Source organism: Artemia franciscana, chromosome 2, assembly GCF_032884065.1.
Source record: "Artemia franciscana chromosome 2, ASM3288406v1, whole genome shotgun sequence".
NCBI classification, from domain to species: Eukaryota; Metazoa; Arthropoda; class Branchiopoda; order Anostraca; family Artemiidae; genus Artemia; species Artemia franciscana.
This window is the reverse complement of record NC_088864.1, coordinates 47,590,631-47,607,622: the sequence shown is the minus strand read 5'-3', so window position 1 is coordinate 47,607,622 and position 16,992 is coordinate 47,590,631. Positions and strand designations below refer to the sequence as shown.

At 34.7% G+C, this 16,992-nt stretch overlaps 1 protein-coding gene across 2 annotated transcripts in view; it reads left to right on the top strand.

The window, feature by feature from the left end:
* LOC136042857 (uncharacterized) overlaps window positions 1-16,992 on the top strand; it is a 138,198-nt gene that overhangs the window by 13,621 nt on the left and 107,585 nt on the right. Inside the window, exon 1 of one of the 2 annotated variants that reach the window (XM_065727787.1) lies at window positions 1,633-1,759. The exons of the other annotated variant lie outside the window; for it this stretch is intronic. The gene's annotated coding sequence lies outside the window, so the exon portion shown is untranslated. Of the gene's footprint in view, window positions 1-1,632; window positions 1,760-16,992 lie in introns of those variants that run through there. 2 annotated transcript variants of the gene reach the window in all.

The following is a 16,992-nucleotide window of genomic DNA, read 5'->3' as shown; positions in this document are numbered from 1 at the left end:
CAGGGTATTTTATGGAGATGAAGAGCATAATGCTTTAAATAGTTTGGCACTTCATTCTACGTTTGTGGAGCTTCAAGCATTTATATTCGTCTTCTTGATTTTGTTTTTCAGAACACAGGATCCCTCCACAGCTCATAGGGGAAGAGCTTCTGTTACCCACATGCTTAAGTATCTGAGTCCCTAAGTTATTGCTATGAATAAATTTTACTGGGTCTTCAATTGTTCTTTGAACTTATGGTAAGTGAAGTGATTCCGTCAGTGTTGACGTCTCCCTGAAATTTTTATTGGTTATCCCCCCCAAAATAGTTGAAATTTGTTTTCGTATAAGAGCATTGAACTTTTTTCTGCGGAAACTAGACGTCTTATCTTGGCCAACCTGGCCCACTATTGGGGAAGAAATTTGGTATCGAGTCCAATTTCTTGAACCCAACTTCAGTTTTTGACTCTGATTCATTGGCGAGCTTATATTTTGACCAAACTAGATATATATATATATATATATATATATATATATATATATATATATATATATATATATATATATATATATATATATATATATATATATATCAATAATGAGGAAAACTTTTTGATTAGAGTCTACAAAACGACACTACATCATTTTCAGGGTTTCACTGGATTCGAATGCACCAAAGAGCATCGAGTCCGATTTCTTGAACCCAACTTTAATCTTTGACTCTGATTCATTGGCGAGCTTTATACTTTGACCAAATTAGATTAGAGTCTACAAAACGACACTACATCATTTTCAGGGTTTCGGTGGATTCGAATGCACCAAAGAGCATCGAGTCCGATTTCTTGAACCCAACTTTAATCTTTGACTCTGATTCATTGGTGAGCTTTATGCTTTGACCAAATTAGATAAGAGTCTACAAAACGACACTACATCATTTTCAGGGTTTCGGTGGATTCGAATGCACCAAAGAGCATCGAGTCCAATTTCTTGAACCCAACATCAATCTTTGACTCTGATTCATTGGTCAGCTTTATGCTTTGACCAACTTAGATTAGAGTCTACAAAACGACACTACATCATTTTCAGGGTTTCGGTGAATTCGAATGCACCAAAGAGCATCGAGTCCAATTTCTTGAACCCAACATCAATCTTTGACTCTGATTCATTGGTCAGCTTTATGCTTTGACCAACTTAGATTAGAGTCTACAAAACGACACTACATCATTTTCAGGGTTCCGGTGAATTCGAATGCACCAAAGAGCATCGAGTCCAATTTCTTGAACCCAACATCAATCTTTGACTCTGATTCATTGGCGAGCTTTATTCATTGACGACACTATATCATTTTCAGGATTTCGGTGGATTTGCATCCACCACAAATCCTGATTGTGTGATAAATAGAATCTTTATATTTATCACAAACAGATGGGTGATAAATAGAAATACTGCTTCGTTTCAACTTCTTTTATTGCCAGACATCTTAAGAATAAATTTAAGTAAAAGGACAGAATGCTTAGTTTACACTCGGTTAAGTGAAAGTTAAAAGCACAATCCGCATTTTTATTTGTACATTAAAACCCACGCTATCTGCAGTTCATTTTGAATTCTAAGGGCTTTTAGATTGCTTCTCTTTTAATTTGGTCATGGCACCTGGGGAAAGAAAGAGCAAGGCGCAAGGCTTGTATCGATCCACTTCTCTTGGATATCAAGACCTGGTGATGATAACTTGTTGCAAATCAAAGATCAGTTAACGTGGAGGTGGGAAACATCTAACAAGACCTTGTAAGTACAATCTAAGTGTATTCTCTTTTTACAAACTGTCGAAATTTTGAAAGACTGTGGAGTTGATTCTTAGAAGGAGTCAGGGGAATTCTCAGCAGCACTTCAGAAATAACTCAGAGGGTCAGCTTTGATATCTTTGTTTATTATGTTTTTTGTATCTTAATGACAATAGTTTTTATGTATTGTTACTATTATACGTACAAAAACACAACCATTCAGTAAAAAGGACCCTTAAAATTTCTAGAAAAGGGGACACAAAAAATGTTGAGAAGCCCCGCTTAAAATATAGTTATCCCTCCTTAGAAACTACTCTTTTACTAGACTTTATATGTTTTTATGCAAATTTAGACGAATACTCTACAACTATACATTAAATCAAAATCAAAACACTTGTGCAGATTTCCATTAACAACACTAAAAATTGTTATAAAAATTTAAGACATGGTGAAGATGGGAAACGGTAATATACGGTGAATACGAAAAGGGGACTATGAAAAATTGCAAAACATCTGCTAATAAAATGGGTCTGACAAAAGCTTTTAACTTATCAAAACATCATATGAAAAGGTATCATATGATATAATTTCGTAGCTTGTTTTCGCTTTAGCTTGTTTTCCTGCAAGTTAAATACATTTAAGTGTACTATGAGCCAAAATACGGATTCCTTTTTGTGACAAATTAACTCAAAAATTCTAAAGAAGAAGATGGAATATTATGTGTGTTTGCTGTGGAATAGAAAAACTTCATTTGGATGGTAAAAAAAATACCTCTTCTAAAAATACAAACGGCAACCCTTATAACTGGTAATCTGGCTAATTTAGTAATTTGGCTAATTTGTAATCTTGCTAATTTAGAGCTTCTTAGACGTGACTACCGTGCTACTGGCATAGTATTGCATGTTTTCGTTGGATGTTAACCCTAAAAGCCATCCTTTTACAATAAATTTATGTTTTAAAATATCCGTAAAAAATAAATAAAAGACACTAGAAAGCTATTCAGCGTTTTACTTTTAAAAGTTCTTTAATATTTTCATTCTTTTATTGTTCCTGCTGTTGCTTAGAAAGTTACGTTTATTTTTATGAAAGAATATACTAGTGGTTTATTATCAACAAGGTAAATAATAAGTTCACCAGTGGTGCTTTCTCAGATATGTTTGACATGCTGACCTGGTACTAAAATGTGTTTTTTCTGTAGCTTTCGCGTCAATAAATAAGTTTTCCAAAAAGGGGCTCAAAATACAGTAGAAAAGCTTGAAAGGGGTCCAAAATATACTTAGCTCTAAAAACAATTAGGTAATTGAACTAAATTTATGATTCAAACCATAAACAAATATCCGTCTTCTAACTTCTTATGAAAAGCCTTTAGTCAAGATCATTAGATAGAACTTCAATTTGATTTTAGTTTCCAAGGTTGCCACTGATTTCCTTCTCCGATAAAGATTAAATTCGATTTAGTTCAGACTGTCAGAAACTATAACACAATCCTACGAAACCATGAATGCAGAACGCTGAATAAAGATTTATCTGGTTTAGAAATGGGCTCATTTCTTAACAAATCAAATAAAAAAACAAGTTTTTTTAAATGAAAGTAAGGTGCAACATTAAAACTTAAAACGAACAGAAATTACTCCGTATACGAAAGGGGCTTTTCCTCTTCAACGTTCCACTCTTTACGCTAAAGTTTGACTCTTTCCCTTAACTCTATTTTTAAACAGTAAGAAACTTTAGCGTAAAGAGCGGAACGTTGAGGAGGAAAAGCCCCTTTCATATACGGAGTAATTTCTGTTCGTTTTAAATTTTAATGTTGCTCCTTACTTTCATTTAAAAAAACTTGTTTTTTTATTTAATTTCATGCATGTTTTGATCTTGGCTCTCCGCAAATAAATAATTAAAACGAAATTTGCATATTAATTAATTGCAATTACTCGGAAGATTTCGAGAAAAAAGGAGCGAGGGAGGAGGCCTAGTTGACCTCGAATTTTTTGATTACTTAAAAAAGCAACTACAACTTTTAATTTTTTACAAACGTTTTCATTGGTAAAAACATACGTAACTTAGGAATTAATTTACGTAAAGAACTTCTATATTCGTATGTTTTTATTGCGTGTATGAGGGGGTTCAACCCTCGTCGATATCTTGCTCTTTACCCTAAAGCTTAAATTTTGTCCCAATTCCTTAAGAATGAGCTCTGAATCACAAAGGCCGTAGAATAAATAGTTGAAATTACTAAAAATACTTTAGCGTAAAGAGTTAGGTATAATGAGGAGATAAGCCCTCATATGCGTAATAATTTTTGTTCGTTTTAAGTTTTAATGCTGCTCCTTACTTTCAGTAGAAAAAACTTTTCATATTTATTTTTTCATTGTTTTTTTTCAAATAATGCTAGAAAATCATGCACCCCCTTCATTGAAATTCTCTTCCCCCATGACAAGTTTCTCCATGGAAATATCCTCCCACGTAACCCCCCCTTAAATATCCCCATAAACAAAAAAATTCCCACTGAAGACGTCTGTACACTTCCCAGTAACCATTACTATATGTAAACACAGGTTACATGGTGTCTAACACAAGTTAGACACCTGTGTGTTAGGGAGTAAGTCGTCCCTAAAGACATGGTTATTAGGTTTTTCGACTGTGGTGAATAGAATGGCTATCAGAATTTTGATCCGGTGACTTTTGGGAAAAAATGAGCGTGGGAGGGGGCCTAGGTGCCCTCCAGTTTTTTTGGTCACTTAAAAAGGGCATTAGAACTTTTGATTTCCGTTTGATTGAGCCCTCTCGCGACATTCTAGGACCACTCAGTCGACACGATCACCCCTGGGAAAAAAAAACAAAAAACGAATAAACAAACAAAAAAACAAATAAACACGCATCCGTGATCTGTCTTCTGGCAAAAAACACGAAATGCCACATTTTTGTCGATAGGAGCTTGAAACTTCTACAATTAGGTTCTCTGAAACGCTGAATTTGATGGTGTGATTTTTGTTAAGATTGTATGACTTTTAGGGGGTGTTCCCCCTATTTTCTAAAATGAGGCAAATTTTCTCAGGCTCGTAACTTTTGATGGGTGTAACTGATCTTGATGAAACCTATATATTTAAAATTAGCATTAAAATTCCATTCTTTTGATGTAACTATTGGTATCAAACTTCCGTTTTTTAGAGTTTTGGTTACTATTGAGCCAGGTCGCTCCTTACTACAGTTCTTTACCACGAACTGTTTGATAACCAGGCTGTCTTTTTGAAACATAAATAAGTTTCAACTTCTAAATTTTCTCTTGACAAAACCTTTTAAAGCTGCAATTTTTTTTTTACAAATTTAACTGTTCGATGCAATCGAGTTATGAAAAAAGATCAAATGTGGCATTAATTGGACAAGCGAAGGTAGTTCAAAGTTCATTTGCAATAATCGGGAAATCAAGGACACGAAAATATAGGCTCCAAGCGTTGCAGAATGTTGGTACCGAATAAAAAAAAAAAAAAAAAAAAAAAAAAAAAAAAAAAAAAAAAAAAAAAAAAAAAAAAAAAAAAAAAAAAAAAAAATACAACACACACTAGGTACCAGCTCAATTTTTCCAAAGCCTGCAACTGAAAAAAAAGACAACGAAAAACCGTGATTAGGTAAATCGAGTTGGCAATTTGGATGTCTTTTCCAAACGTAACTAAATTGCAACTTCTAAATTTTCTTTACGTAACCTTTTAAATCTGCTAGAATATTTTTTACAAATATAATTGTTCGATGCTTTATAGCTATAAAAATAAAGTAAAATATGGGACTAATTGGACAAATGAAGGTAGTTCAAAGTTCATTTATAATAATCAAGAAATCAAGGCAACGACAATTTAAGTTCCAAGCGTTGCAAAATCTGAGTAAAAAAAAAAGAAAAAAAAGAAAAGAAGAAAATAACCCACACGCAATAGGTACCAGCTCAATTGTTCCAAAGACTGTAACTGAAACAAATACCAAAAACAAGAAGAACAATAGGGAATTTCTCAAGACAGTGGGAAACAAATTAGAATGAATATTGCGGTCCTAAGTCCAAGGGCCTTCCTCAGCAATACAAAAATATATAAGAAGAAACAACTTACAAGAGGATAAAATCAATAAAACTAAAATGAATAGTTTTTCAAAACAGTCCCAGCATCCTTACCTCAGCGAAGTTCAACCAGGACTGATAAATAAATTGTGACGAAACGAGGCAATTCATTGAAATGAAAGAGAATGATTTAAAAACACGTTTTTAATGCCAGCCTAGCTTTTTTCGCTGCTGATCTCATAGGTCTATTTGTGACAGGTTCTGTGTTAATATCTATTAGTTTTTATAATATTTCGTAAGGTCATTTTCAATTAAATTTGTGCATAGAGCATTTAGTGAATATTCTCCTAAATCCCTATTTAAGGAAATATTATTATTAATCTTAAGTCTGATTTCAATTGCTTCTCGAACTACTTGCTTTATGCCTAGATCATTGCTAATAATGGCGGATTATTTTATGTGCATACTTTTTAAAGATTTCTATGTATGTATTTCTATCTATGTATGTGATTTTTTTTATCTGTATGTTGTATTTACCAATAATTTGAAAATCGCAAATCTCCTAAATTCTGGTAAATCTAGTTACTCTAGTTACTCGCCAAAGAGGTGTCTATCAAATACCATGCGACTGTGGCAAATTCTATGTAGGGAGAATCCACCAGAATTTTGAGAAACGCCTACAACAGCATAAGGATGATATCACCAAAGCTCTGAATTCTAATATTATTTCTGTTTCTTTTGATTTTGCTTTAAGCAGGCATGTTTTTGAAGAATCCTAACCATAAAATCCTAGACCAAAATCCTAACCTTTGAAAATCCTAGCCACAAAATACTTTTTGAAGAAGCCACCATTATTAGCAATGATCTAGGCATAAAGCATGTAGTTCGAGAAGAAATCGAAATCAGACTTAAGATTAATAATAATATTTCCTTAAATAGGGATTAGGAGAATATTCACTTAATGCTCTATACACAAATTTAATTAAAAATTACCTTACGAAACATTATAAAAACCAATAGATATTAAAACAGAACCTGTCACAAATAGACCTATGAGATCAGCAGCGAAAAAAGCTAGGCTGGCATTAAAAACGCATTTTTAAATCATTCTCTTTCATTTCAATGAATTGCCTCGTTTCATCACAATTTATTTATCAGTCCTGGTTGAACTTCACTGAGGTAAGGATGCTGGGACTGTTTTGAAAAACTATTCATTTTAGTTTTATTGATTTTATCCTCTTGTAAGTTGTTTTTTCTTATATATTTTTGTATTGCTGAGGACGGCCCTTGGACATAGGGCCGAAATATTCATTCTAATTTGTTTCCCACTGTCTTGAGATTCCCTATTGTTCTTCTTGTTTTTGGTGTTCGTTATGGAAAGGCAGTTTGGTCTTCGTCGCTATTTACTGCAACTAAAAAAAAACAACAAAAAAAGATGTTTAGGCAAATTGAGTTTAAATTTAGTTCACCCTTTTTCAGCAGGGAAATCATAAAGATGATATTGTAGATAGTTTTGCTGTAAGTCTGGCTAATCTCTGTGGACTTATGGCCAAATTTGCGTGTGCGTTTGAGTTTTAAATGAGTTGAAATACACGTGGGCTGAGTTATGGAGGGTTGAGTTGAGTAGGGATTGTGATGTGAGGGTTGGCTGTATGGAGTTAAGGGTAAATGACCAATTTTAACTTGAATCGTTTTTAATTTAAACGCATATTTGAAACTGTGGTTTTACTTTAAAATGAATTTACAATATAAATGAAGCAATTGATTTATAGGCACTTAATATTTGCTTTCTTCCAAGAGAACACTTTTTTCCCATCAATTTCCATCTTATGGCAGGATTGCAATCGAAACCTACAGCGCTCATTTTATAACTGTCAGATTTCCGCAAGGTTTTTTTTTATTAAGTATCTCCGGCTCAAATTTTCACTTTCTTATCAGCTCTTTACAACAAAAATAGGAATTCCTCACTTGTGTAAGCGGATGGAAAAATGTAAGTTACCGCATTATCAAAAACTTTCAAACCCTTAACTCTAATACACAGCAAGTAAGGAGCGACCTTTGCTATTGAAAACCAAAACTCTCAAAAACGAAAGTTTTATAACAACAGTATACCAAAATATTATATTTATAATGCTGATTTCAGATATATAAAATTATTCAAGCATAAGGCTAAACCACATTCCTGTGGCCCCCCTCCAATCGTCAAGCTAAAGGCTCTACGTATTACAAATTTGATTATACCAGCAATTAAGCATAAGTTAAATTTTAGTGTAAAGCAGGAAACTCCCCCCTGTTAGTCTTAATGAGGCTTTTTGCTTCATTTTGAGCTTCTTTTTTTGTTCTTGTCTGAAGAAACAGTATACGGTAGATGCAATCTACCGCTTAGCAGCTTATTTGCCTATGAGAATACTTTTGCCATCCAAATCAAAACAAACCAAATCCTGTTTACACCTTTGATGAAATCACTTTTTAAAGGTCAAAATAATAGATTCTAATCGCCGGACAGAAAATCTACTGCTAGAACTAAAATAATTCTGATCTGAAAATTAGGTGAAATTTTATTGCAATATATTTCATTTTTACACAACAAAACAATAGTGAGTCGAAATCTTTTTTAAATTGAAATGGAAGTTGAACTGTATCAAAATAAAAATATGACAAGAGAATACGTTTGAGGTTCGACAAAAAGAGTTGCCTCTGAATTATTTGTCTTTTTTTACTGTTTTAATATCAAACAGTTCGTGGTAACGAACTGTAGTAAGGAGCGACTCGGCTCAATAGTAACCAAAACTCTAAAAAACGGAATTTTGATACCAATAGTACATCAAAAGAATCGAATTTTAATGCTGATTTTAAATATATAAGTTTCATCAAGTTTAGTCCTACCCATCAGAAGTTACGAGCCTGAGACTATTTGCCCTATTTTAAAAAATAGGAGGAAACACCCCCTAAAAGTCAAAGAATCTTAACGAAAATCACACCATCAGATTCAGCGTATCAGAGAACCCTACTGTACAAGTTCCAAGCTCCTATCTACAAAAATGTGGAATCTTGTATTTTTTGCCAGAAGACAAATCTCGGATGCGTGTTTATTTATTTTTATTTATTTTTTTTTCTTCTTTTTCCCAGGGGTTATCGTATCGACCCAGTGGTCCTAGAATTTTGCGAGAGGGCTCATTCGAACGGAAATGAAAAGTTCTAGTGCCTTTTTTAAGTGACCAAAAAATTGGAGGGTACCTAGGCCCCCTCCCACGCTCTTTTTTCCAAAGTCGTCGGATCAAAATTCTGAGATAGTCATTTTATTCAGCATAGTCGAAAAACCTTATAACTATGTCTTTGGGGACGACTTACTCCCCCACAGTTCCCGTGGGAGGGGCTGCAAGTTACAAATTTTGACCAGTGTTTGCATATAGTAATGGTTTTTGGGGAGTATACAGACGTTTTCAGGGGGAGTCTTTGGTTGGGGGAGGGGTAGAGAACAGGGAGATATGCTGGGGAATTTTCCATCGAGGAATATGTCCTCGATGGAAAATTCGGTTGGTTCGATTTTTCGGTTGGGAGGGGGGTTGAGAAGAGGGGGTTATGTGAGGGATACGTTCCATGGAGGAATTTGTCATGGGGGAAGAAGATTTCCATAAAGGGGGCGGTGCATTTTCTAGCATTATTTAGAAAAAAACAATGAAAAAATAAATATACAAAAGTTCTTTCAACTGAAAGTAAGGAGTAGCATTAAAAATTAAAACAAACAGAAAATATTACGCATGTAAGGGAGGAGTTCACCTCCTCCTAATACCTCAGTCTTTAGGCTAAAGCATTTTTAGTAATTTCAACTATTTATTCTACGGCCTTTGTGATTCAGGGGACAAAATTTAAGCTTTAGTGTAAAGAGCAAGGTATTGACGAGTGGGTGAACCCTCCCATATACATAATAAAAACGTACGAATATAGAAGTTTGTTACGTAAGCTAATTCGTAAGTTACATATATCTTTTACTAATGAAAACGTTCGTAAAAAACTAAAAGTTCTAGTTGCCTTTTTAAGTACCCAAAAAATTGGAGCGTCACTGGGCCTCCTCGCCCTCCTTTTTGCTCAAAATCATTCGATCAAAACTATGGGAAATCCATTTAGCCAAATAAATAAATATGCAAATTTCACTTTAATTTTCATCTGCAGAGAGCCGAAATTAAAATATGGACTAATTAAAAAACGTTCAGAGATTAAATAAAAAAAAATAAGTTTCTTTAACTGAAAGTAAGGAGCAACATTAAAACTTAAAACGAACTGAAATTGCCCCGTATATGAAAGGGGATGTTCCCTCTTCAACACCCTGCTCTTTATGCTAAAGTTTTTACTGTTTTAAAAATTAGAGTTGAGAGAAAGAGTCAAACTTTAGCGCAAAGAGCAGGGCGTTGAAGAGGGAACAGCCCTTTTTTTGCCGTAGCAAAAAATAGCAAATTTGCAGTCTCCGGTATTCGTCGGCATTACCTCTAGGATTCAAATTGGCCAGAGGGGATAGCCCGCAAATTTGGCTAGGAATAAATCACCGATTTTAATGTTCGCAGGATTTATGCGTAGTAAATGACAGATTATGAAGTGAAAGAAACTTATCTTTCCGTGAGGGCCGAGCCTCACTAATTTAACCAAGTGAACAATCAGTCCAAAACTGTGTGAGGTCGGCCCAACTGGTAATCCTTCTCTATACTAAACAGCGTAATTAACGCGCAGGCAAATTATATCCAATTTTCTCTACACACCACACTTGGCTATCGTACCTAATTTTCTGAATTCAAAGCGCCAAAAATCTGATTGTGTGATAAATTCAAGTATCACATTACACAATTTCAGTAGTCACTGAATTAATTCATGGCTAAGAAATCAAGTTCAAACAATTCAAAAGTTCAAACAGGTGTAATCCCCTTGAGAGCTAGTTCAATACTGCAGCATATCAGTATACTGCAGGCATCTTCTTTGAATTAAATTCATTTTTTTCGGTAATCTCTGTTATAACCTTTTTTGCGCATACTTCCTTATATGAAATTACTCCGTATATGAAAGGGACTTTTCCTCTTCAACGCCCCGCTCTTTACGCTAAAGTTTGACTCTCTCTCTTAACTCTACCTCTTAAAACAGTAAAAAACTTTAGCGTAAAGAGCGGGGCGTTGAAGAGGAAAAGCCCCTTTCATATACGGAGCAATTTCATATAAGGAAGTATGCGCATATTGCCTTTTCGCCAGTTGTACATCCCCCTCAGTTTGCCCTGAAAGTTTCCACTTAATATTCTTAAGCCATTCATAAAATTAAAAATCTTTATTTCGATCTGAATGTTCCTATTTCTCATAATATCAGAAAAAAAACGTTATAACCGAGATTACCGAAAAAGATGAATTTAATTCAAAGAAGATGCCTGCAGTATACTGATATGCTGCAGTATTGAACTAGCTCTCAAAGGGATTACACCTGTTTGAACTTTTGAATTGTTTGAAATTGATTCCTTAGCCATGAATTAATTCAGTGACTACAGAAATTGTGCGATCTGATACTTGAATTTATCACACAATCAGATTTTTGGTGTTTTGGATTGAGAAAATTAGATACGATAGCCAAGTGTGGTGTGTAGAGAAAATTGGATATAATTTGCCTGCGCGTTAATTACGCTGTTTAGTATAGAGAAGGATTAGCAGTTGGGCCGACCTCACACAGTTTGGACTGATTGTTCACTTGGTTAAATTAGTGAGGCTCGGCCCTCACGGAAAGATAAGTTTCTTTCACTTTATAATCTTTCATTTACTAGGCATAAATCATGCGAACATTAAAATCGGTGATTTATTCCTAGCCAAATTTGCAGGCTATCCCCTCTGGCCAGTTCGAATCCTAGAGGTAATGACGACGAATACCGGAGACTGCAAATTTGCTGTTTTTTGCTACGGCAAAAAAACACGTTTTTTGCTACGGCAAAAAAGGGGCTGTTCCCTCTTCAACGCCCATCTCTTTGCGCTAAAGTTTGCCTCTTTCTCTCAACTCTAATTTTTAAAACAGTAAAAACTTTAGCGTAAAGAGCAGGGCGTTGAAGAGGGAACAGCCCCTTTCCTATACGGGGCAATTTCTGTTTGTTTTAAGTTTTAATGTTGCTCCTTACTTTCAGTTAAAAAAACTTGTTTTTTTATTTAATTCGGTAAATGACGACTTATAATTACTTACGACACGACTGCCTGTCCATAGATTATTCTTTATGGCTGATTGTGTATGGCTATGCTGTTTGACCATTGTGATTGTATGGATGAGTAGGGTTAAGGCTTCATTCTAGTACTGATCTATATTAATTACTAATGTAGGAAAACAGTCTTCCTTTTCTCCTTCTGTATTCCTTTTTTTGTATGTGTTTGTGCTGTTGCATTGGCGATTTTTTTTTCATTATTAAATAAAAAAAAAAAAACAAGTTTTTTTAACTGAAAGTAAGGAGTGACATTAAAACTTAAAACTAACGGAAATTACTTCGTATATGAAAGGGGCTGCTTCCTCATCAACGCCCCGCTCTTTACGCTAAGGTTTGACTCTTTCTCTCAGCTCTTCTTTTTAAAACAGTAAAAAACTTTAGCGTCAAGAGCGGGGCGTTGATGAGGAAGCAGCTCCTTTCATCGAAGTAATTTCTATTCATTTTAAGTTTTAATGTCGCTCCTTACTTTCAGTTAAAAAAACTTGTTTTTTTAACTGAATGTTTTGATTTTGGCTCTCCGCAGATGAATAATTAAAACGAAATTTACATATTTTTTTTTTGGCTAAATGGCTTTCTCATAGTTTTGATCGAATGATTTTGAGAGAAAAGGAGCGGGGGAGGAAGCCTAATTGCCCTCCGATTTTTTGGTTACTTACAAAGGCAACTAGAACTTTTAATTTTTTACGAATGTTTTTATTAGTAAAAGATATACATAACTTCTAAATTAGCTTACGTAACGAACTTTTGTATTCTCATGTTTTTATTACATATATGAGGGGTGTTCCCCCCTCGTAAGTACCTCGCTCTTTACACTAAAGCTTAAATTTTGTCCAAATTCATTAAGAATGACCCCTGAACCACAAAAGCCGTAGAATAAACAGCTGAAATTACAAAAAATACTTTAGCGTAAAGAGCGAGGTATTAGGAGGAGGTGAGCCCCTCATATGCGTAACAATTTCTGTTCTTTTTAAGTTTTAATGCTGCTTCTTACTTCCAGTTGAAAAAACTTTTTCATATTTATTTTTTCATTGTTTTTTTTTATAATGCTAGAAAATTCTGCGCTCCCTTCATGAAAATCTTCTTCCCCCATGACATATTCCTCGATGGAAAATTCCCCAGAATATCCCCCTGTTCTCTACCCCTCCCCCAACCAAAGACTCCCCCTGAAAACGTATGTACACTTCCCAGTAACTATTACTATATGTAAGCACTGGTCAAAGTTTGTAACTTGTTGCCCCTCCCACGGGGACTGTGGGGGAGTAAGTCGTCCCCAAAGACATAGTTATAAGGTTTGTCGACTACGCTGAATAAAATAGCTATATCAGAATTTGATCCGTCGACTTTGGGAAAATAATTAGCGTGGGAGGGGGCCTAGGTGCCCTCCAATTTTTTGATCGCTTAAAAAGGGCACTAGAACGTTTCATTTCCGCTAGAATGAGCCCTTTCGCAACATTCTAGGACCACTTGGTCGATACGATCATTCCTGGGGAAAAACAAAACAAAAAACAAACAAACAAACAAATAAACACGCATCCGTGATCTGCCTTCTGGTAAAAAATACAAAATTCCACATTTTTGTAGATAGGAGCTTGAAACCTCTACAATAGGGTTCTCTGATACGCTGAAGTTCGTTACCACGAACTGTTTGATATAATGAAAATCAAACTTTTCGTTCCAGTTTACAGCGAATTAACTGCTGAACGATTTACTGCTGATTTTGTATTGAATTTTGCCATTACTACTTCATTAAGTTTAGTGTATTAACTTCTGGACGATCATCATCAAATTGAGAAAAATGGAGGCAAATGACCAATCAAAGGATAATTAATGAATATTAAGGCTCCAACACTTATAATTTTTATATTTTACTCATTACTCATTAACATTACTCGTATTCTACTAATAATTATATGGGAAATTAAGGCACTAGTTAATTAAGTATTTTCGCACTTTTTTCGTATTGAATTTGAAGTAAATACAAATTAAATTGTAATTTCCACCTGGAATACACTCACAATTCTTTTTCTTCTCACAAGATACAGTAGTTTTATGGCTGCGAAAATCGTCTAAATATGAAAATTATCTATTTTATTTTTTTTTATTTTTCAATTTCTGAGAAAATTCTTTTTGGCCGACTGTCTAGGGCTAAACGAAAAGGTCGAAATTGGAGTGGGAGGATTTCATAAGGAAAGATTTAGGAGAAACAAATCTTCCTAGGCGGTGTGAAGAGAGGGGCTTTGAATAAATCGAGATGGAGGAGGAATGTGCGTAGCTGTGTTGGCCTCAGGCGGCTTGGTGCTGCGGTGAGCTGTTAGTAGTAGTAGTAGTAGTAGTACCATTTCAGGGCGTAAACATTTTAAAAACTGTTGATTTCTTCATTTTGTTTGGACTGAGACTGCTGAACTTTGTGTTTTATTTGTGTTTTATATTGATAATAAAGAGAAAAATCAGGGCACTATCTAGGGGGCGGGGCGTATCAAGTGTGTAGAGCTTATTAATATTGTTAGTCGTAAAACAGTATTAGCATTTGGACTTGCGCATAGCTTGGGGGAAAAGGAGAAAAAACCCCTCAAGGGAGGTCTCTTTTTATAAAAAAAAAACTTTTCCGTTAACTTCATGGTCTGTAAGAACGCTAGAGCGTTGGTTTCGAATCCCATCTACAAAATGCTAAGTTTTGTGTATTCCCAAATGCTGGATATTTTATTTATTTTTTTATTTTTTTTAAGTGGTGGTCATAGCAAAGTCGTTCAACAAATATAGCCAGTTGTCTTAGTTTCGGTCGTCATAGTTTCAGATACAAAACTGCCTTGCGGTGCCACAAGGAGTAATCGTTTCAAACCAATGGCTGAAAAATGTTGGGAAAGGAATTATTCGAACGTAAAAACGTAAAAACAAAAAAAAACAAAAAGTTTTACTGTTCTTTTTTTTTAAGCAACAAGAGCGACCAGATCAGAACTAAGTGCTGATTTATGCCATTTTGTACGGCAAAATAGCAAGGTCGGCTCGAACAGGGCCAAAATGCTGTGAATAAAACATTTTTAAATAACTAATCATTTCAGAGCTATCAAACTGCTATTCCCATACCCTGCAGTTTCAGAGGTAGTAGTAACTAAAATGGCGCATTAAACCTTGGATATATTTGCTGCCCTTATAAAATGGGTGGTTATCATAGAATTTATACAAAATGCTAAAGGCTTTATTATATAGCACATATGCACACCAGTTTTTAAGAAGGATGCCATTGGAACTATTGGTCGGAGGGGAGGATTGGGGTACTGAGGCCTCAAAAAATACATTTTCTGCCCAAATTTGCTAATTATTCATGGGAGGTACATCAGGTCAATAAGATGAGGGGCATTTGCCCCCTAGCCTCCTTGCAATTAGAGGATTACGTTTGGGCTAAGCTTGCAACACAATACAAATGGTAAGAACTGTACTGACAACTCCACCAGGGTGATTTTGAGGAAAGGTCCCCCCCCATAATAAAAATGACAGTATTAACAGAAACTGATAGATTTAAAGAAGCAAATTTTTGAAAAAAACAAGCTTTAGAATAAAGAAGAGAGGCTGACGGGGATAGCTGTCCCTTGAAGTTATGATAAATTTGAGTGTATTATAAAGCAAACAAAGAACAAAAGTTTTGTCAAATGAAAGTAAAGAGTAACATTAAAACAGAAATTGACCAGAAATCATCCTATACATAAAGGGTGGCTGACCCCTCTCTCTAAACATCCCACTCTTTAGGATAAAGTTGGGAATTTGTCATGTAGCCTATGCTCTAACGCTAGAACATTATAATGAAAATTTAATCTTTTTTTCACAAGGCTTCGAGAGAGATCAATAAAAAATTTTCATAGCAATTTTTGGAAGTTGCTCATGAAATAAAACGCTAGTATTTGCCAAAGGCTATGTTTGCTGTACCCGGTAGTTATTTCAAATAAAATCTGGCACTGACCAGATTTTAGCATACAAATCATATAGAAGGGAGATGGTGGGGGTGTTTGTGAATGTTGCCAGCTCAAGTTATATATATATATATATATATATATATATATATATATATATATATATATATATATATATATATATATATATATATATATATATATATATACATGTCCCCTAGCCCAAAATGTTACTCCCAGTATGAGATTCACCCCCCTCTGAATATTTAGCTTGGAGTACAGGCCCTAGTCCTATTCAAAACTGTTAGATGAAGTCAACTGAAATTTGATAACCCCACTTCAAGTAATAATTATGCGCCTTTTATATCTTACGGAAAACAGTAAGTAGTATCACGTAAAAGCTAAATATGTCTACCCTATTAGCTAAATTAAATTTAAAAAACATATTTTTCCTACTGAAGTAAGGAGCAACGTTAAAACTTAAAACGAACAGAAATTGCTACGTATATGAAGGGGGCTGCCCTCTCCTCAAAATCTCGCTGCTTACGCTACAGTTTTTTAGTACTTTCAAAAAAGCTTCTTGTTTTTCTTATTTGACGAAACTTGTGTCTCCGGAGTCCTTCTTAAAGCTTTGGGACAAAATTTGAACTTCAGCGTCAAGAGCGAAGTGCTGAGGAGGGGGCAACCCTCTTCATGTACGTAGTAATTTCTGCTCGTTTCAAGTTTTAATGTTGCTCCCTACTGTCAACTGAAAAACTTGTTTTTTTTTAAATTTAATTTCTGATCGTTTTTCAAATAATGCCAGGAAATTTGGGTGTGCCTCCAAGGTGAAATATCCCTCCCCACGGAAATATCCTCTAGAAAATTCAATCACAGTGAAAATATACCCCAGACACTTACCCTTAACATCTTCTCGCGTAAAATTGAGAAAGAAAAGAGAAAGCAAGAAATTAAAAACAATTTTGTATTGGAATTAAGGCAAATTTCCCACTGTAAAATTTCCCCTGAAAAGTTAACCCCTTAAAACTTCCCTCCCCATGGAAAATTCCCCGTGGAAAAACCTCCAGCATAAAATTTGT